The following is a 23,201-nucleotide window of genomic DNA, read 5'->3' as shown; positions in this document are numbered from 1 at the left end:
TAACAAAACCACAATGCAATACACGAACATTACCAAGGGAAATGAAATGACAAGCCTCGGGATAATTCATGCTTCGAAGAAAGCATTGACATTTGTAGTGCCATTATTCACGACAAATTAAGATAAAATTAAAACTCTTTAACCTTCCCTTGTTTCCAAACGCTGCAAACTATAACATTAAAATCAACAGTCTGAAAATTTACCCTTCAATCGTATTTCATACTTAATGTCTTGCTAATCTAAGGCCTCAAACAATTTTGGTAAACGTAAGTTTTCTTATTATAGGCCTGTCGTCAATAATCACTCCTTGTTTTATCATTCGAGATTAACAGTGAAAGTTAACCTTAAATTTTCTTACTTATGACTGCAATGCCTGAACAGACTATAAGTAGTATATAATTCTCTATCTAATCGCCCGATTTTCCAATAAGCCTATTCGGGCGCTCTGTGCACTTTATGTCCAGTTAATTATAGCTGTAAAGCTGTTTTAACATATATAAAATTCTTCCAATAATGAAGATCATTTCATTCGAAGGTTGACCCGTATCTCTGTGATAAGTTAAAACTTTTATTTGACGTCTTGACATTTAAATAAACACTACGTGTATCACTAATGATCGAGTTACATTCTTGCAAGATTTATTAACGAAAATGCCACTAACCCAGTATTGATATTTGCAAATATAATAGCAAAGTACTATAAACCGACGCAAGTAAATACCTACGACTTTTGTTTTTTTCTCCATATACCTGTGGCCTTAAATAATTCTTTACGTTGTAGCGTATACATGTTTTTCACTAAACTGTAGCTCTTGGGACTTAAGTAGAAATAATTATGATTGCTGGGAGCACTTTAAACGTTGATCCTTAGATAGACTGCAGATGCCAATAATAACTATCCGATGAAATCCTTCTGGCTTTACTCTGTCCAGGATTCAAAGGGGTGTATGTCAATGATTAAGTACTTGACATTCATTGAACGGATATAATACCGGCGAGGATTTAAAAAAAATAACGCACGGATTGCAACATCTCAGACGGAAACTAATCCAGCCAAGTCAGTGTAAGGCCAAGCAAATTTGATTCGAATTCTAGCGAAAGTCGACAGATGCTCTAGCAAATTTGAAAACAGAAATTACTCCCAATTTAAAAAAAAATCTTTAAAATGCATATGTGAAACGTTTATGTAACTAAAACGCGTTACGACGTACATTATAAACTATAATTGAAGCTTACGGTTACGACAAAATCAATTTGGTATTTTCTTAGGAAACGTAGCTAATCCCAGAAATCTTTAGGAGTATCATGACATACTGTCTGTGTTAAAAACGTGGTGAAAAAGTTTAAAGCAGCATTCAAGAAGTGAGTTTCGTGCGAAGGAGCAGAAAACAATCCCAGATGACAATAGAGTTATGTTATAAATGCATAGGTCACCTTCCTGTCTGAATATCATAACAAACTGTCAATATAAACAACGTAGTAAAAATGTTCACGAGATCATTCAAGATGTAAGTTTTGTCCGACGACCCAAATCCAAGCATATTATTATATTCTCTGCTTACTTTTCCAGATGTGGTATAGTTTACGAACGTTATTAACTGAAATAATGCCAGATGACAATAGGGTTATTTTATAAAAGCAAACGTCACATTTCTAGTTGTAATTTAATAAATTATGCCAACGACATAAAACTACAGGCATACCAAGGTAACGCCATTTCGTGCAAATCAATACAATCATAGATGACTGGTTACCGTTTTCATTTCCACTTAATACTGGCATTTAGAATGCTTCGAAATGGTACATTTATATCAGTATATTCTCAAAATATAAGGGATATTCAAAGCCTTTACCCCGTGATACATATTAAGACTAAACATATATATGAAAATTATATATATATAAATTAATTTCACATTCAATAAGCCATACGGCCCATATGGAAAACACACAATATTAACAAATGTATATGATGGAAAAATACCTATGTACATGATTAGAAGAAGGCACAATACTTGTGTTTAACAATGATCGAAAATGAAATGATAAGTTTTGATGCATTTTAAATTCAATACATTTCTTTTGACATTTTTAAAAAATAAAGAAGAAAGATGTTTCTTAATAAAATAAGACTTTATGCCGGCTCGCTTCGGCTGGTCCAATGATTAAAATTATGACATCATACATTAATAAAAACTGTAATATTTCTCAACAATGTGTATGCGCGTTCTATTATAAATGCTTCTCGTATTATCCTAAAAGTCATCTGAATGATTTTTTGTTAATAAATAATTTGAGATTACAGCACTATTGACACAATATGAAATAATACTTATCACTCAACTGATGTAATAGATATTCAATAATGATACTCCTTTGCATGACATATTATCTTTTACTTTTAATGTGTTTTGTAAAAAAAATTATTCAATGTTTTAATATTTTTCGAGTTGATTTCATTGACCGAACATCACTCAGTGAGAGAGGAAACAAATCCGTATTTAACTCAGTCTTTATAGAAATTCACTTGCGTGTTCCGAGCAATCCAGTTTCATTGTCCAAATCAACGATTATTAAAGAACAATTTGCATTGACGGCATTAAAAGTTAAATTCCAGTGCGTTATTTATATTCCGTTATGGAAACATAAGTGTTTTTATTGAATTTGCCGAACGAAATCATATAAAAGTATCAAAATATAACAAGCGTAGTTAAAATGTATTTGGGTTGGTAAGGTAATCAGGATGGGGTACCAAAATAATACAAGAGCACACCGTAAGGACAATGGTATTGTTCCATACTAGGATGATTCTATCACATATTATAGTAATACTTTGACATGAGATGCACAGAAAATGAAGACGACAAAAAAGTCGATAAAGGCCAAATAAAACCTCTAAAATCTTTTTAGCATCGGAATAAATCAAGATACTGTCGCTAGTCTATCGTTCATCGAACATCAATACGTCATTTAAGTGATCTTTATTAACTGTTTTGTAATACGTTGTTGGATGTTCTTTAATTTCCTGACTTATTGAACTGCATATGTTTAGCATGCTATTCATTGATTCTATGACAATATTATTTTATAAATCTAAAATCGTTGTTAGTAATAATCTATACTTGTTATGTCACGATCTCTCTGAAACCTTATATAATTATTATACGTTGAATTTGTTTTCTGTAAAATGCATTTTATTTTAAACTGAATAAATGCTATACTATGTATGTTATTAAGAAGGCAATAACAGGTTGACAATATACACATTAATCTAAAGTACGAACAGAGATCATCCTCTTGCTATCAAGGCATTCCTTAAAATGTACAATCATTGCACTACTTTCATTATTCCTAAAACGGAATCGTGGCTTGAAGCTGTGGTATTAATATTTCGCCAATAATTGCTTCTCATTCCAATTTTTATCTAATTTTCCCTGGAATCGGCTACAAGCAATGTGTGACATTTTCACCTCATTTTTTTGTATTTGGGGGCGAGAACAAGCGTTATTGTCTGCCGCAAATTTCAAAGTAGCGGATTCCTGTAGGCGGCATTCTAATGGACGACCGTCATTTGACCTTAAAGGAAACATGCAATGGAAATGTTCCCACTTTACAAGATGCAAAGTGGCTGTATGTGAGGACATTTTAAGGATATAGCTATGAATTTATTACTTCAACTTGTTTATGGAAAATATGAAATGTCAAATAGTCATTTTTAGTTTATAATACCTGTTGCAATCTATGATACTGCTTCAAAGGTTGACATACACGTCTAGGAGACCCAGGTATTCATGTCTGTCAACTTGCAATTTACAGAATGTGATGCGATAGAATAAAAGTTTTTCTACAGTGTTGACGAGAAGAAGCAGACAGTAATCAGAATTGCAATGACGTAAATTAGCAAATTTTGGTCTCTGATAATGTTGTTGATTTTGCCAACACATAAACTTTATCATTGTATTTTACCACGTTTAATTTAGAGCATCAGAAAAACATCAGTTTAGGGACGTTTATGTGTCTTTTTAGTACATGTGTACAAGGGCTTTCTTAATTTAGATAATGTCTCATGTGCTTGACCAGACAACGATTTTGTAGAATCTGCTGCTGGGTGTCTCTTCATCTTGATGTTCACTGTGACAATATTACACATAGTTTTCATTTATAGGGGATATATGCAAATAATCACGGACGTATGAAAGGATTGCAATGGGGTAAGAACATGAACGATATGCATCGAATTTTGTTGTGTGTTTTTTTACTAAAATAGAATTTGGAAAAAAGGAACATTTCGATTTTATTGCCACTATTTTATCAGAAAATCTGCCTGTTATTCGACTTGGAATTGAATAGAAACACTTATATAATTCACTAAAACTTCTATATTGCAAGCTACGTTAAATATGAAGGACACTTCGTTTTCAATAAAACAGCAACTAATTTAAATATAACATTATCATTTATAGATCATAGTTATTTTTTATATAGAAAGCCACATATGACACATTCAGGTTCTGTTCTTGTTTATTTTCCTTTTTCGATGTTATTATCTTTGATAACATTGACATCTTAATTATAGTTGTATTTTATATGTAAAGTTTGTAGCCTCTAGCAATTCGTTACCAAAATTTGCTCGTAACGCTCAGAAACTTCTTCAGGCAAGATATGATCGATTTGTTTAATACCACAACTTCGTTCTATGCATTATGACTTTGTGTGTATCTCGTCAATTGTCTGCTAGGATTTAACCGTCAGCCTCTCAACATGCTTCACTTCAGCTTTTCTTGTTTTACGGCAGTTTCCATTGTTCTTTATTAATTTAATCATAAATAAAAAAACCGGTGCCTCGTCAACTGTATGAAGAATATTCCACACGTGACAAAGCTGTTATTTTAACTGTTGGAGTCCATGCGATGAAATATGTTGCTAACGTACACTGAAACCAATACTTGACCTATATCTGTTCAACAGTTGTCTCGTGATATAATGTGTCTCTCGTTGAGTGTCAGTCGAGGTTGGATCCTTGTGCCTCTTACAGGATAATTTTGTCATTCCCGTGCATCATTAGCACAATAAAGCTATTTCGCTTCGCTTAAATTTGTCAGTTAGTACTTCGACATTAAGGAATATTAAAGTCACACTTTATTTGATATTAACGTTTAATCTCAATAACATATGACATTGACGTTAAAATGACGGCTTAGAAGGGCTGAAACTAATGTTGTTATAACTTGTAGCCCTACCGTTTGGTTCGTATTGTGCGTTTTGTTTGTAAGTGTAAGTATAAGTATAATATGTTTGTCTTATTGCTTACCAAAGATAGCAATACAATACGGTTTAACTAAACAATATAAGCAAACATTAACTGTGTTCCAATTTAAATGACTGAGTTTGAGAATAACTTTAGTTTACCTTTCCTCCTCACAGTGGCTTTTCGTGTAAGTAGTAATACTATTTTCAAGACGATAAAGACGTTGTGAGCATGTTAACTTTGATTTGTTTTATGTTGAAAATTATATCTGACATGTCGCAAATTACTACACGCATGTGCACGTCTAGATGTGAAATATTTGTTGGGTGTAAATATATTTATGGTTTAATAAATAAAAGCTTATTAGCTGATATCAAAAATATATTGGCAGTTTGGTGCAAAATGACTTTATGTGTATATGTAATCAAACAAAGAAATGATGTGAAAGGGACTGCTGGACTCAACTCCTATCTTTTCGCTGTAGTTTACATAGTAAGTTCACCAACCAGTTGACGTACAACTAGTGTTTTGGACCGCTGTTATAATGGTAGTATGGTGTATTATCCGCGACCGCCGCATGTTCTAAGGAATTAGAAAATATCTAGCATAAGGAGGTTTGAAGGCAAAATATTATCAAAATGTAAATGTAATACAACCAGCATGTACCATTAATTTACGAAATGAATTCATTACATTGGACTAGTAAATTAGGAGAAGGGTTATGTTTACATTTTCCTTCGTTATAATGTACTTGGAAAAGATAACCTCTATACCCTACTCTAACTATATTAGCCGCGACCGGGAGATATTCTTTAGATTGAAAGTGCCTTAAATAACGAAGTAATCCCACATAGATAGGAGTTCAGCGTGAATTAACCCATACGTAAGAACTCTCCTTTAAGGGCATTTAAAATATCGAGAATAAGAAGGTTTTTAGGCCAAATATTTTAAAAAGTCACAATTTCGATATCTTCAATCGGTGATGCTGCGTTCTTGTTTGACGCGATATGCCCTTTTATCGTATATTTTTGCGCTTGCAAAGTGTGATTTTGTTTTAAAATTATATGTTAGCCTACACACATTGTTTTTTTCATGAGTACTAATCTGTTAATTAGAATAAAATACACTCCCTTAAAAGTATAAAATTGTCTGAACAAGTATATAATTGCTTAGTTGTGATAATTTACACTTTCTTTAAATATATAGACAGTGTATGATATTTTGTTAAATATCAAAAACATAATCAGTGTTTTTGTCTGTCTTTGGATTGTAGTCGTTTTGAAGTTATATCAATTGAAATAAAGGTTATTTGTGCCACGTGTTCAACATAAAAGACAAAAAGATTAACATAGTTTTAGTTTCAGGACTAATATCAATTTTAACTCAATGGCATTCTTCATTTCTTTCACCACTTTCACAATGACTTGCCTGGGATTTAATATGACATTTAAAACTAAGAACCTGAGAGCGGATTAATGTCCGTGTCACTGCAACATAGTAGAGCATTATCTTTTCCTCAATGAGTAGGGACATTCCTGGGGAATTTCATCAAAATCCCTCCATTAGTTTTGGAGATTTCGCAAAAAACATCGTGGCATCCATACTTCCAGAAAGACAGACAGAAAGTAGGCAAAGCCCCTCAGGGCCAGAAATGATTTCCATAAGCATACACAATTGTTTCAATTGTGCGCCAGTTGTGTTTATATATTACGCTAAGTCTGCCTCTTTACGTGTAATATGGAATTAAAGGTGTGGCTGACATTTAATTATTGCTTCCACCATTTTTGTACCACGTGTCGTATGTATCTGGGGGTTTTTTAATGTTTCATTAAATGTACTTATGTGTTGAAAATACCAACCATTACATGACATTTTTATGCTTTTTAGAACTGCATTAGACCGCGGTCAATCGCTCAGGCCATAACGCCGGTGTTGTTGGGATTATCAATGACATATAATTTACAAACAGGAGCTTTCATGTATTACTTGATTCTTTAAGTGGAATATTTTTATTTCAAATGGAAGGTTTTTGAGGCATCAAAATAAAGCTATGCCCGGAGGTAAATATTGACCATTGTGTTCACGAGGTGACATGTATTTCAATTTTACACTGAAACATACTTTGTATTTTTTGCATGAAAGTTATCTATTATATAATTAATTTATATTTAATTGGGAAATTATTTAATTAAACGTTTGTGGGTTTTTTTAATCAAAACTGCTAAAATGATAAAGACATTGTACTACTATTTCGATAAAATCACTGTTTCAAAGCGTTTTCAGAACAACCAGGCTGCAGTTATTAGTCCAAAATGGTAATCATAACTTAGGTTTTCTAAACGGAATGCATGCAAACCTGTTAGTACCCATTTTTAATAGATGGATATCCAGAACCATTCAGTAAAACACTAAGAAAACAACTGTAAAAAAACAAAAGGCAGAATTGTCAATCAGTTTATAAATACTAGTAAAGTATCATACCTGATTTTCATTATGGGAATGACGTCATAAATCAATCATATTGATCATTAAGTGCTTGATAAAGTAAATAAAAACGTCCTAGCAATTGAAATAATTTAAGACAAAGCTTAAAGATGTTAAGACACACAGACGGACGGGCGGTGTGATGTATAAACATTAAAGCGTTCTACCCCCGATCTAATCGCTCACTGTCAAACCGTTTTTCAAAAGGATGTATTACCCAGACAGACATACTTCTCCTTTAAGGTACCAATTCACGTTTTTTTATGTTACGGTTGTAATTTCCTTTATGTCCTAACATATTCTCGACCGAAAGTACACAGACGACAGACTGATTTTGTCGTCTAGTATTAGAATTGATGACGCATGAAGACGAATGTTTTGTTTATGTAGGTGAAGTATGTGCATCAAGTTACTGGTGGCTTGAAATCAGGACAACTTTCGATATAGAGCGGTGGATAATTAAAGGACAATACAAAAAAAACTTCTGGAACCAGTAGTAAACTATATCAAAATATAATACCTATTTAGAGGAACAGGCCAAGGACCCAAGCGACAAAGAACTAGAGATTCAAACGTTTTAACTTCAAATTCGTCTAGTCTCAGCAGTGGACATTTAATCGAAATAAAATTAGGAGTGATATCGACAATTTATTTTATCCTCTACCTATCACCAATACGCTTAAAACCAGAAAACCACAGGTCTACAAATATATTTACTGCTCTCCTCAAAACACAATGAGAAGGTTTAAAATGTTGATATTGGCAAATGTGATAACACATGTTAACATAACTGTATATTTTTATATATATATATATATATATATATATATATATATATATATATATATATATATATATATATATATATATATATTTGTTTATGCATTGAAGCTATTGTTTTAGTAAAATGAAGGTATAGGATAAAATATTTTGTCGATATCACTCCTAAGTTTAAAGAAGAAATTGCTCCATTGAAAGACTTTGTCGTTATCCCATAATGAACCATTAATAGTTGCACTTTTCTACATGGTTTACTTTTCACTGATGTGAATCATTGGAAAAAAGATGGCAGTATGTTACGTTAATGAACTCCACCTGATCGTAAACAAAGACAGTTTGACATACAGAGTAGTCTAGTCAGCCAGGAGATCAAAGATTCGAGGACCTCTAAAGTGCAAGTGGTCTAGTGGTAAAGGTGTCAGGAGATCGTACTTTAGAGCATCACCGGGGGAAAAAATGATCCAGTGGTAAAGGTGGCCGCTTCTCTTCTATAGATCGAAGGTTCGTACACGAAAGGCTGAAAGTGGTCACCATTATTCTTTCGATAGGGACACTCGTACTTAAACCTTCAAATGAATCGGGAATGATCGTTAAATTCTGTTTTAAGAATATTTATTTGAACAACTACAGAAACAAGCTCAGTAGCCAAAAGTTTAAACATAAACCCCGTTTAATGGCACAGGGTAAACGCCAAAGACATATAACACAAAAACAAAATATCACAAACAAGAAACAAGATACAACATAACAAAACCCTACAAACAACACAGTGTATGTTTACTACTCAAAAAAAACTAGATGTTTATCAAGGATTGTTTGGTACCTACTAGGAAAGGTCAGTAAAATGTAAATTTACTGGAGGGTGAAAACCAGTGTGTGAGCACAACATCAGTCTTATCCCAACAATCCCGAATGAAAGGAAAAAGGTAAATATATACTTATAGGACCATTGCAAGGTCATCAGAATAAAATAATGGACATGAAAGTTAGAGCATGGGCGTAAAATGTAGACTAATGGCTCTGTCATGCATGACGAATTTCCAGTATTGTCTAGCACTACTATTACGTAAAAAGCTGGTCTGGTACGGATGCTTAAAACCAATTGTTAAGACAAGCGTTATTCAGTATGAGAGAATGTAACTTATAAAGCTTCCGGATAGTCGTCGTTATTGTCTGATCTGCTCGAGGGAAGCTGTTTCATTGTCCCAATAGTGGGCCAATACGTAATATGTATTGAGCATGATTGACATTTGTAACTATAATAAAGTCAGCTCAAGTGCGTCCTGTATTTGATGTAAAAGCATTATCTTTGGAGTGAGGATTGCTATTCAATTTGTCAGTAGTATAATGAAAACCAACAAATAAAATCAATGAAAACCATAATTGTGTGTCTAGACGCATCGTATTCAGGTTTGTATAGGTTAACAGGAATTTGTTAAGGAAATAGTGAAACCTGTGCTAAAATATCAACCATCGACCATCAAATACAAAGGCTAAAGAAACCAGCATCAATCTTTAAACTGTTTAATTGTATTACAGTTCTACAAAAGAAATTTCAATTAAGTAATGCTTGAATTTATATTCCTAAAAATAAGAAATGTCCTAATCCCAAAATTTCACAAAATATCTTCAGTGATTTTTTTAATGTCTACAGAGATCCACATGAAATAATAATTGCACTAAATGAGCACTATCTAAATCCAACAACACTATCAGAATAATTCGGACAGAAATGTAATCCTCACAGAATAATTATCTTAAATTTAGATAAATTATCTTTAGAAATGTTTTAATAATTTACCGCTGGTTAAACCTTAATACAAGCTTCAGTTTTTACCTTAAGACCGACAACCAGAGACGTTTTCCCTAATATACCAAATAAAAATATTACAGAAAATACATCAGACTTCTTCTCATCTATCAATCAGAAGCATGTATAGTCTTTAACTTATTAAAATGTACTCTATACGAAATTCTAGAACATTCTAAACAATCCTGATGAAAACATTGTGGAAGTGTCATAGCACACACATAATTTTCTTATGTGAATAAAAGTCACCTAACTATTCAACTAGATCATTTAATTATGGAGTACTGAATGTAAACTACTGAAACATCATGAAACTTTCGGTGTATTTTACTCGTCTTAAAAAATGGCTAAATGATAAGAAACCACTCTCAACATTTATTTTCATCTTGTGTTTGAGTTGAGAGATCACACCAATTTCCTTCTGAACTATACATAAGAAATATAAATTAAATAGTTGGCATGCATGTTTGAATATTTCAATTTAAAGTTCGAAGAAAGTATAGCAAAATAAACGGATTATAAATTAAATAGTTGGCATGCATGTTTGCATATTTCAATTTAAAGTTCGAAGAAAGTATAGCAAAATAAACGGATTATAAATTAAATAGTTGGCATGCATGTTTGGATATTTCAATTTAAAGTTCGAAGAAAGTATAGCAAAATAAACGGATTATAAATTAAATAGTTGGCATGCATGTTTGCATATTTCAATTTAAAGTTCGAAGAAAGTATAGCAAAATAAACGGATTATAAATTAAATAGTTGGCATGCATGTTTGCATATTTCAATTTAAAGTTCGAAGAAAGTATAGCAAAATAAACGGATTATAAATTAAATAGTTGGCATGCATGTTTGCATATTTCAATTCAAAGTTCGAAGAAAGTATAGCAAAATAAACGGATTAAGTTATAATACGGCATATTTATAACTTATCATATATAGTTTTTTCAGTAGTTAATTCAACCTTATTATTCTTTTTTTATTTACCTTTGATTCCAACTATCAATAGTACATTAAATACAATTGCTATTTAAGGGAGCAATTACCATAATATTGTTTGATAAAACATACTTTCCAATATCAGTATCCAACGAAATCTAAAATAGATATATTGCTCAATCAGTTCCATATATTAAACAAGAAATACTTCAGAACAAGGTTCATTAATCTTTTGAGCCAATGCACTGACCAATGCAATACAATTCAATGTGACACTAAAATGTCCACGTGTTTATCATATGACTATAAGAATTTCGTTGGAGACAGTTTTCTCATAGAATATTTTGATTTAAACTTTGATCAGGATTCCTAAGATTATACAGCAATAAGTGATTGCATACCATTCAATGTTGTTGTTGTTTTATTAATAACACAAGTAAAATTGTCCTCTAACATAACATTTCTTCGAAATTTTACAAAATGGTTTATCAATACATGAAAATGTGTTTTGAAAAATAGTAAAACATGCAAGACATGAATCATATTACTATGTTTTGTGTGGTACAAAGAAGTTGACACTGTGATTGGGACCTAACTTGAATATTTTTATCTTCTGTTGGGGCCTGGTTCTCAACATCAATTATCAAACTTGACACCGCACGAGATCTAAGAAAAGAAGCAGACGTTTAACTATATCCCTCCTGGTTTACTGTTTTTGACTATTTTGGATCTTTTCTTGAAAGAGTCAAAAATATAAATATGGAGGCAACATTAAAGTACAATTTTCGCTTCATATAGATAACATCTACGTTAGTTGAAAAATTATCTTATTACATAAACAATTCGCCTGAACAGTACATATGAATTTGAAAATTCCTCCCTTTTTTATGGTCCCCATTTTTATAGTCGTACAAAAACATTATTGATTATCCAAAATAGTACTTATACATACCAAAAGGAACTATAAACACAAACTATTTTGTATTATTAGATAAGATTGACAAAGGATAGAACAAAAATAGAAAAGCTGAAAACATGTCAGTCTTACAATTTGTTTGATATAAAAACAATGTTCATGGATGTTATAATAAAAGAGAAAAAAGGAATCATGCAAAAACGTTATATCATATAGCGTGCTGTCGAAGTATGGTTCATGCAGACAATTTTTTATTTTATGATATCTAAATGAAGTTATAAAAATGGTCTTAAAATATTAAAATTCAATCTCAATCAGTTTGCATTGTTTTAATATGTATGCCTGTCTGTAGCTGTTATATAAACCTTTGCCGGAACTCTTGTTGTTATTTTAACAAAAAAACATTTATTGTTTAATTTCTAGATGAAGTACATACAACTTACAAGATTGATTTCCAGACCTTAATAAAACAAAACAAATGTTTTACAATATTTATTACGACATTATCCAATATGTGTATGCTATGTTGAAGTACATGTTGTGTTTTACTGCACTCCGAAATCAAATGTTTAAGAGATTTTTTTCACAACATTCACGATGTCACACAATTAAGAATCCATAATTTTTATTTTATATAACAAAACATTTGTTGGTAATATTTGGTAAACACTTGTTATTGTCAACCACTAAGAGTCTATTGTACATTTGAATATTTAACGGTATTGACTTTTCAGTTGGATGTTCACATTTTCAGACAACAATAACCGTTGTATTGGCTTTTTGGTATATCATTATATATGTAAATAAATGTTCAGTAAATGAATTTCTTTCATGCTTTTCGATAAAACATGGAGTTTATCATTGAAATAACAACAGTGAAAATATCACTTTGTTCATAAAAGCTTTGCACTAAAAAACGAATAATAAAATATAAGAATTAATATCAGAGAACTTTTTCTCAACAAACCAGAAACAGAAAAGTTGACAGCTATAATTTTGCGTGAGTGGCACCCCACGGGTAGCGGCGTAAATAACACCCATTTCAAAAAAGGGGGTAATTAAGAAAACAATATCACGCCACTCGTGAAAATATGTTTTTCTATGACACTCGTAATAAATTACGATCTTACACTGAAATAAACAAATATCCTCTATATTTTTACACATTCCATTTCCAAAACAAATATATATAACCATTTATACATTAACAGTTTCCTTAGAAAATGTGTTTTTATGCAAACATAGACTTTGCTATTAATACATTTATTGGTTTTTCTTTTATATTTTTACATTAATATACGAAAGTCTTTTTTAACTTATGAGTCATTTCCATAACGCAATACCTTATCGGTGCCGAAAAGACTGACGACTTCAACCTTTGAAAATACATTCTAAGACATTTCATTACAGATGTTTCAAACGCCACAAGATTCCATTTGTAATGGAAATTTGCGGCGTTTGAAACATCGGATCACTCGAGGTTGCTTCCTCCTCGGAGGATTTTTTGAAACATTTATAATGCCAAAGTTTATTCTATAATCAACAATGCGTCCTTTGGGCTCTTATTGTGTACATGTTACCATTGACATAAAACAAAGCCATAACATGACTTAGTCCTCAAATTAATAAAACATGTATTAATACATAGTTTTCATTTGTTGATGACATATGGATATTGCACATCTAAAACTTGATTGATCATATATTCATCATCTGTAAGGTATCTAGAATTATATGGTGAAATTCATTTGATGGATGCAATTGCTTTTACAAATGGTAATATCGGTGTTAGTTGTCTAGTTTTCTTATACCTAATACTATTCTTCACTTTTAACATTTTCCTATCACATTTTGGTTATTTCTATGACAGAACTCTATTCACCTCACCTGTGTACGCCGAATTAATTATGGTTATAATCAGCTTACCGGCATGTCACCGGCATGATTATATTGTTTCCGTTGCCGGCGATAAGCGGTTATCCCTGTGGATTAAAAATATTGGCTTTGATATATTTCCGTGGATAATATGGCCTGTCCCAGATATAGTCTATAAATTAACTTAAAGATAAAGGCAGGTCAAAGTTGTGCAGGTGGAGGAACGGCTAAAAGCTTCGAAAAATACCACATTGCAAACCTTCTGCCTTCCCTTTGTATAGGAGTAGACGTAAACATCTAAGACACATGAATAAATTCAGCAGGTTGCAAAAGATTCAGTTACAACCCTCCTGGCCAATCTCGTCGCAAACTGAGTTCATTATCCCTTACAAGATTTGTTTAAAAAATTTAACCAAGCAAATGCAAACACGTTTTAACAAAATAAATTGCATACTCGTTAATCAAATTGAATTGTTCTGTCATTTTTACCGCCTGATTGACCTCATTAGGAAAGCACAACTGCCATCTTTACGAATTCCATTTTAATACTGCGTTCATCTTCATCTTTGCAAAGCACGCAGTGTGGAGAAGTGTTAAGGAAATGCGATATCGGTTATCGGTTTATGTAATGCTTAGGACGATAAAGTCCTTTTCAGTCGATATTTTCTGATGATGATACTTTGATCACTTCTTAAAATTAGTCGAGTGTGTGCAGATTAATTCACGTTCATATCTGCATAACATAAAATAAAAGAATAGGTTGTGTGTGTTTTCAAATACAAATGAGCTCAAAGATTTGCAAAACAACCCGGATAATGTCAAACAAAATTACAAAGGTCTTTGCTGCACATCACAACAACATTTCCTTCATTTAAAACACACAAATATATACGTCAAATAGTTTTATCATGTCAATAAAATAACTAGAAGCATATTGTTAACCTGCTAAGATACGCATTTTACACAGTTTTGTACTCATCGATCTTCGATCCGGGCTCGTATTGTAGCTCAATAAAATATCATGGATGCCGTCTGTTTTTATCTTTTGATTACATAGAAATAAGACACAAATAACAACAGTGAAATGTATTGCCAACGTTTCGGATCGTTCCAAGGCGGTAATCTCAACTGTTGATATTGCAGACCGTTCAATGCGTGTGTAGTTTGATTGTGATGGATTGTAACTTTATGTGGCCGACATTTAGTGTAAATAAGACATCTTGTCACTTAACAGGCTATTCGGTTGGGATGCCTTACACATGATCTATATACGATCTCTATATGGAAAGGGAGGAAGTTAAACACCACCTGTACGTGTGGATGTAAATGTGAGGTGCATTTGGAACAGTATTTCATCTTTATACATTATTCAGGTTAAGGTTAACACAAATGATTGCACCTGACAACTGAACTATGCGGTCCATAAAGCCCACAAGTACATTTAGATTTAGAAACTCATTTGAAACCGCACTACAAAAAAACACGTATATATCAGGCTTAGCAACATTCCTATTCGCTGGGTTACAGCGTCGGTACAATAAATTAACCATTGTGTTTCTGGGTATAACCCACCAATTTCAAGCTTATATTTCTTTAATCCCAGGCTTGTCCTGCTTCCAAATAACTAAATACTTAAATGTTACTTGGTTCTCAACCAAATAATGAATACTTCAAATGCCAGATAAAATTAACTCACAGCACTGATATTGAACATACATACAAATTTACTAACTCTTGAGTTTGATACTAGAAAACTTGAAATATGGATAAAGTAAACGTCATTAACTTCAATTATGTTAAAAGATGTTTCAAAACAAACAAAGGCGAAACATGTTTACTCTTCAGAAGCAGTTTTTCAGCGCTTAAACACCATACACTACGAGAAAGGTAAAATAATTTAGATTTACACAGTTTGGGTCTGATTATCCTTTACATAAATGTACCCAAATGTATTGAATTATTGAAGTCACAAAATGTTATTTTTCTATAGAAATATTGCAGTATACGTTTATAATGCTATAAAACTGAAACTGAAACTGTTTTATTTAATTAAACGCCTATCTTTTGTACAAAATCACATTAAATGGCGTTGTACATCAGTATAAAACATGTAAAATAATATACATAAAACATTGATTAGAACACAATTAACATATTTTTTTTTATAAAAACAGAGACTCTAAAAGCATATGAAAGAAACGACAATAAAACCAATACAATCAACAAATATCTCAGTTATGTATAATGAAAACAATATCGAAAGGTCTCTGGTATAGTTTATTAACAGTGTCTGGACTACTATATCTAAAACAGCGCATAAAATCTTTAAAAATGTGAGTTTTCTTAAAAGGTACACTGTCTTATCATTAAAGGCAGTTTGTCCCAGAGCTTATTGCCAACTGTACTTAAACCTCTGTTTTTGTTTTGTTAAAAGGTTTCTCAAACTGTTACTCTGTTGATTCTGAAGACCTTAACCCTGATCTCTTTTGGATGTGTTTAGATAAAAGCTTCGTGAGGTAGGCATGTGCATCATTAATGCTACGTTTACACTATGTTCCCGGTAGCCACGGCAGCCCCGTTTGCCCGAAACGTATTGCGCCGTGGGATTTTGGCCATTTTTGTCTCCATGAACAAGTTTTGTTAGGTTGTGCTCAGTTTCCTCACGTTTTATCAAGGTAACCGTGACAAGCCGTAGGGGCGAAAAAGTGGTTCGTCCAAGGCGCACTAAGGTCCGTGTGCGGTCTACCAGGGATGCATGTACGTTGCGTCCCGGTCCGATACGTTCTGATGGGATCCCTCACGTTGTTCACGTCTTAATCCAGGTCTGATGCGTTTTCCACGTTTTGTCAAGGCCTCCTATGCATCGAACGCAAACACCGCAGAACTTTGGATTACGTTTGTGTCCACGGTAAAAAGAAAATCCCCAAAGCAACAGCAATCACTGTATCAGAATATTTCGACAAGCAAACATGAATTCCCAAGATGAAGAAGATTTTGTGTTTTCGACGCAAATGGAACGTAACGGAACGGCTATCGTCCACCCTAGCTTGCCGTGAAAACCGTGACAAAACGAAGCACATCGTGACAAAACTGGAAAGGAACTTCAGATGCCGGGGATTACATATGATTCTCGCCCCCCTACGGACGATTTATAAGTTGTGTAACGGCTTATTACGTACTGTCACGGACAGTCACGTGTTATTGCGTTTACCCCGTTTTACTACGACCTACTACGTTTCTCATCCACACCGTGGCTGCCGTGGCAATTTTTTTGACAGTTTAAAATTAAGGCCCGGCATGCAAGGCAATGACGGTCTGTCACGTTTGCATATCTCGTTCCCCCGCGCTGTCTCACGTTTATCCCGTTTTCTTCACGGTGGTCTGAAACGGGGCCGCCGTGGCCACCTGGAACATAGTGTAAACGCAGCATAACGGAACACTGGTACATGAAACATATAAAGCAATTTGAAATTAATTCTGGCCTTGATAGGTAACCAATGTAGTTCATATAGAGCTTGTTTAGAACTTTCGAATTTGCCACGATTTAAGACAAGTTTTGCACACATATTTTGAATACATTTTGTAAAGATCACATTCTGCTATGCCAAACAGTATATAATTACAGTAATATAAGTGCGGAATGACTAATGATAGTAAAAGGATTTTTGTAGCATCTACAGTAAGACATTTACGAATACCCTTAATTCTGAGATAGTTTAGCATTGCGGTTCTGCATTTGGTTTTTATATGCTCTTTAAGATTTAAGGTTTCGTATAAGTAAGCACCTAAGTACCTTATGACACTGACTGACTGACTGAACTTTGTCACCAACTATGTCAATTTCGTTGGTACAACACTTTTTTAACTGTGCTCTACAGCCAAACATAATAAACTTGTAACGTGCTGGCTGTATGTTCAATCGGTGTCGTAGAGCCTATATGGATCGCTCTTATATAAATTTTCCTCAGGCTACTTTGCCTTATGATTAAAACAAATGATTCGAAAAATGATTGGTGAGTTAAAACATAATCAACCAAATAATCAGGGTTCAAAGATTATGCATCGGTTTATATAAAGTTCAGTCACTTGATGAATGGCTTTCTCTTACGGGAGCTTGTTTATTTGCGATGCAAAATACCTTAACCTTTGTCAGCGCACAGATCGCAATGCTTTGTGGCCAACGCAGATGTCAGGTATGAGGCTTACTAGAGTTTCTAGCCACAAGCTCCGTTCACCAGACTAGATCGCAATGCTCTATGTAACTGGCTACTTGAACTGGAATGCTAGATAACCCTATAGATGTCAAGTTCCTGGTGCCATTTTATCCCACAGATCGCAATACTCTGTGTTCAATAATAAACAGCCAGAAGGTCAAAACTCTAATTATATGCCTTCAAAAGACTATTTCCGGTTTACTGTTTGATGTTTCCTCGACGGCGGTTCAAACACAGAATGAATCTTTTAGCTGAGCGACGCGCTTATATACTCCCCGGGCGGTCGAGTTCATTATTAATATGGGTAAAACGGGTATATTCCACTTTGCGAAAACATGAAGGGAGACAGCTTTATTTTTACTAATAATCTTTATGAAAACAACTCCCGGTTAATTAATAATGTTTAACATGATTTCTTTAATTATTATTGTCGCTAATAGAATATTTGTATGGAATAAATAAGTCTAAAATGTAAAACTAACTTTTGAAATACACCGCCAGATATTTAACTTTGTAAGCGCAAATGGCCAATTTATAACAAAGGGCGGTAATCGTGCAACTATGCGGTTACGCTACAAATTCAGTTTTTGAGGTGTTAGTTTTAAGTTTGTTTCCATTCATCCAACTGTTTATTGTCACTGAGAATTGTTCAAGTTCTTTGATCGCATTTAATTCATTGGTAACAGAAGTTGGCCGAAAACGTTTGTTTGCAGTGTGGTTATCTGCGAATCCATAGACCGATATTGATGGTGGGATTACATCGAATAATCTTCCAGCATACGTAAGTTAGAGCCAGGGACCAAGACAACTGTCTTGTGGCACAGTGCATTCCAATATACGCAGAGATGACAGTGTTGGGGTGTTGGCGGTGCTGACACACACAAGGCAGCTACGAGGTCGTAGATATGAATCGACCCATGGCAGATCTAAATCGGTGCCTCTGTACTGACTGTGAAGTACATCAAGTAGAATGTCATGGTCCGCGGTATCAAAGGCAGTACTGAGATCGATAACAATTATCGCTGTTACCTCTTGATTCTTTATGCCATCCAGCGGGTCATTTATAAGTTTAAGTAAAGCCGTCTCGCATGAGTGAAAACGTCTATAGGCCGACTGGTTTTTAGGAATAAGATAGAGATTTTCCACATGACTATTAAGTCTGATTAAAACAGCCTTTTCAATCAACTTCGAAAGAACATTTTTCAGCTGTGGTCTAAAATTTGGAAAAATCTCGAATGTAAGTCGAATCTTCGAGATTTTATTCATAAAATGGTCAACAAAATTATCCGCATTATCACAACCACTAGTTCCGACCAACCACTAGTTCCGACCGGCAGTGTTTTCGAATCACCTTTGGCATTTGAGACTTTATTTTATAATGATATTTGTTTCGTGCTTCTTGAAATGCTTGAAACTATTCTGGTTGTTTATATTTTCTTCAGCCTTTCTGATTTTCTGAAAGTCCTTTTCAGATGCAGAGCGTTTTCATTAAACCACAGTTTCTGCGCTCTACATATTTTAGTTTCCTCTATGTTAACGAATGTATGAACATCATTACAGTCAATGGATATTTGAGCAAAGTCATTAGAAAAATCAGCCTTAGAAACATTTTTCCATATGCGAGAAGGGAAACATATAGAATGTATTATGGGTCAACTGACTCCATTAAAGGAATCGCCACGCTATGTACATAATGTCCTATGCCTTATCTTCATATGATTTTGATATTCATATGCAAGTGATGAAGTTTCATATACATATATATTTGCCTATATATGTATGCGTATGTATGTATGTATACGTATATTTTTAACTTGATCACTATGTTATATGTGTGTCATTGTACACTCGCTGTATACTCATGGGCATTTCCGTCTCGATATATTTGTGAATAAACTAAACACTGCAAAATACAGCATTTTGAACACATACACATTACAGTGTTTTCTGTCACTTCTATATCTGCATATCACTTGCTGTTCATGCTATCCTATGCCTCGACGTTTCATATGTTCAATGCTTTGCCACGTGGACACTTTCTTATCCCTGGTATGCCCATCCATGTGTTTCTTTAGGTCGCAGTTCCGGGCAAATCCTTTACCACACTCGCAAGCGAATTGCTTCAACACTTGCACTACATGGTTGCACCTAGACATTAAACAAAACTCGTGGAATTAACAAAAAAGGCAATTTTGCTGTTGTTGAATCACATTTAAACAAAAACGCAAAAGATAAAATAGTTTGCTCTTGCCGGCATAGCTTACCAGTTGGGCTTACGTAGAAATACAATTATCATCCAAATTAAAATTTTAAAGAAATATTTAAGTATAACAATGTTGTATTTTTAATCATCATATCACAACAGTATGCGCATTGAAAGCGCAAAGGGTTATTGGGCAGTACCAATCCCAAGTTTGATATCGTCTGAAATATTTATCTTAAAAATGAAACGAAATAAATTTAACCACATTTTTACAATTTCCTGATATTCCTTTATGTTCCCTTGACCTTTTGAGCGTTTTAGTTCATTAGACTTACTTCATTTAACAAGGTGTTCGTTAAAGCTTGACTTCATTTGTATTTATTGCTATCATTAAAGAGTGCATTTCGGTATGTAGATTAGAAAAAATGTCAATGCTCTAATTTGAAATGAAGCGAAAGAAGCTCGTTGTACTGAATGTGTGACAGTGTCAAAACTATGTGACAAGACATAAGGTACAAAACTGTTATTCAAAAACTTAAGCGAATGTTCACTGTCCTTCAAAAATTCCTTCACACTCTCTGACACTTACTTTCTGTTAAAGCCGATGTTATATTTCCTTGCATACCTACTGCATGTTTAATCGACAACGCATTGTTTTAAATATTCGTATTATTACAGATAAATATTTCGAAACAATGGAATCAAGAAGTTGCACCGTGGCTCTAAACATCAAGAAGGGTACATAACATAAAGGATCTACCGGAAGAAAAAGAAGTTCATAGTCAACATGTTCTTCTAATATAATTGAATGAGTCAGCACGCAATATTGAGTTAAGACTTCCCCTCGATAATTCAGAATATATAGGTGTTGTAAATGTTCCTTTCGTCTATTAAAATGTGAATTGTCTACTCTTTGCCTCGTAAGAAACCAAGATCGCAAACATTCTTTCTTCCCTTTATAGCACAGCACACGTAATGGTGTTATACAAATGACCTACCGCCGCAGGTTCCATAGTTTACTTTCAACCCGCCATGATAAATCTCGTCTCAAATCGAGCTCAATATCCCATTAAAAACACATTTCGAAAATTAAACCTAGCAGACGACACCACATTTAAACGAAATAAAATGCTTTATTGTCAAACAGATTCTGTTTTTGATCAGATGGAGTTCATTATCGTAACCGACTGTCATCTACACTCCCGTCTGATCTTTTTTACAATATCATTGAAAAGTACACGATGTAGAAAGTACAACTATTAATGGAACATAATTTGCTGGAACGATGAAATATTTTAATGTAGCGATTTCTTGGCAGTTTCCGTTTTGGACCGTAAGTGTGAATTTTATTAAAAGAGACGAGCGTGCTTATATAAAAAGATAAAAGGCATCTCTTATAAAATTACGCTAAATTGCAGCACATTTTGACAACAGGAACACAATAGCATTTATCTATATAGCAATGCCTTGTTGAAATGACAAAAAAAGGACCCTTAGCAAAGTTTCATGAATATCTTAAATGATGAATCTATTATACCATCGATTTTGGATTCATAAAATAAGCAAGCGATTTTCATCAACGGATTAAACTTTCAAATGACTTTTTGATATTTTATTGGGTGGTTTATTTTTGTTCCATATGCTTACAAAATGTTGATCGTTATGTCAACTTACTTCTTTTTTATATTTACGTTTAATCTTAAAACACATACGACATTGCCGTTAAAATGACGGCTTGGATTGGCTGAAACTGATATTGTTATAACTTGTAAGGCAACCCACCGTTTGTGTGATTTGTTTATAAATGTATGTATGATGTGTTTGTCGTAATGTTTACAAAGGATAACAAAAATATGGTTAAACTAAACAATGAAATCAAGCGTTAATAAGATTACGAATTTCAATGACTCAGCTTTGGCTTTGCTTACTCCGTCAAAGCAGCTCCACGTAACAGTATCATTTTAAAGAAGATAAACACCTTGTGAGCATGTTGTAAACTTTGATTCGTTGAAGATAAATGTTTACAACGAAAATAACCATCTACATGTGAACACTTTGTTGAGTGCACGTATTATCAAGGTATAGCTGTGCTTAGCTGTTATCAAAGATGTATTGATAGTTTGATGCAAATGAATTCATATTTATATGTAAACATAAAAAGAGATTATTTGAAAGAGACTGCCAACCTTCACGGCTTTCTTTTCGCTGTAGTTCACGTTTTAACTTAACCAACCAGTTTAGGTACAACTAGTGTCTTGAATCGCTCTAATGATAGCAGTTTGGTGACGTCTACTACCTACGGAGGGAGGATGTCGAAGCAAATGAAGCAAACTCGTGACATCCGTAGTTCCAGACAAACTCGTGACATCCATAGTTCCAGACAAACTCGTGACATCCGTAGTTCCAGACAAACTCGTGACATCCGTAGTTCCAGACAAACTCGTGACATCCATAGTTCCAGACAAACTCGTGACATCCATAGTTCCAGACAAACTCGTGACATCCGTAGTTCCAGACAAACTCGTGACATCCGTAGTTCCAGACAAACTCGTGACATCCGTAATTCCAGACAAACTCGTGACATCCATAGTTCCAGACAAACTCGTGACATCCGTAGTTCCAGACAAACTCGTGACATCCATAGTTCCAGACAAACTCGTGACATCCATAGTTCCAGACAAACTCGTGACATCCATCAGACAAACTCGTGACATCCATAGTTCAAGACAAAC

Source organism: Mya arenaria, chromosome 12 (assembly GCF_026914265.1).
Source record: "Mya arenaria isolate MELC-2E11 chromosome 12, ASM2691426v1".
NCBI classification, from domain to species: domain Eukaryota; kingdom Metazoa; phylum Mollusca; class Bivalvia; order Myida; family Myidae; genus Mya; species Mya arenaria.
The sequence above is the reverse complement of the archived record's forward strand: the minus strand, read 5'-3'. Positions refer to the sequence as shown.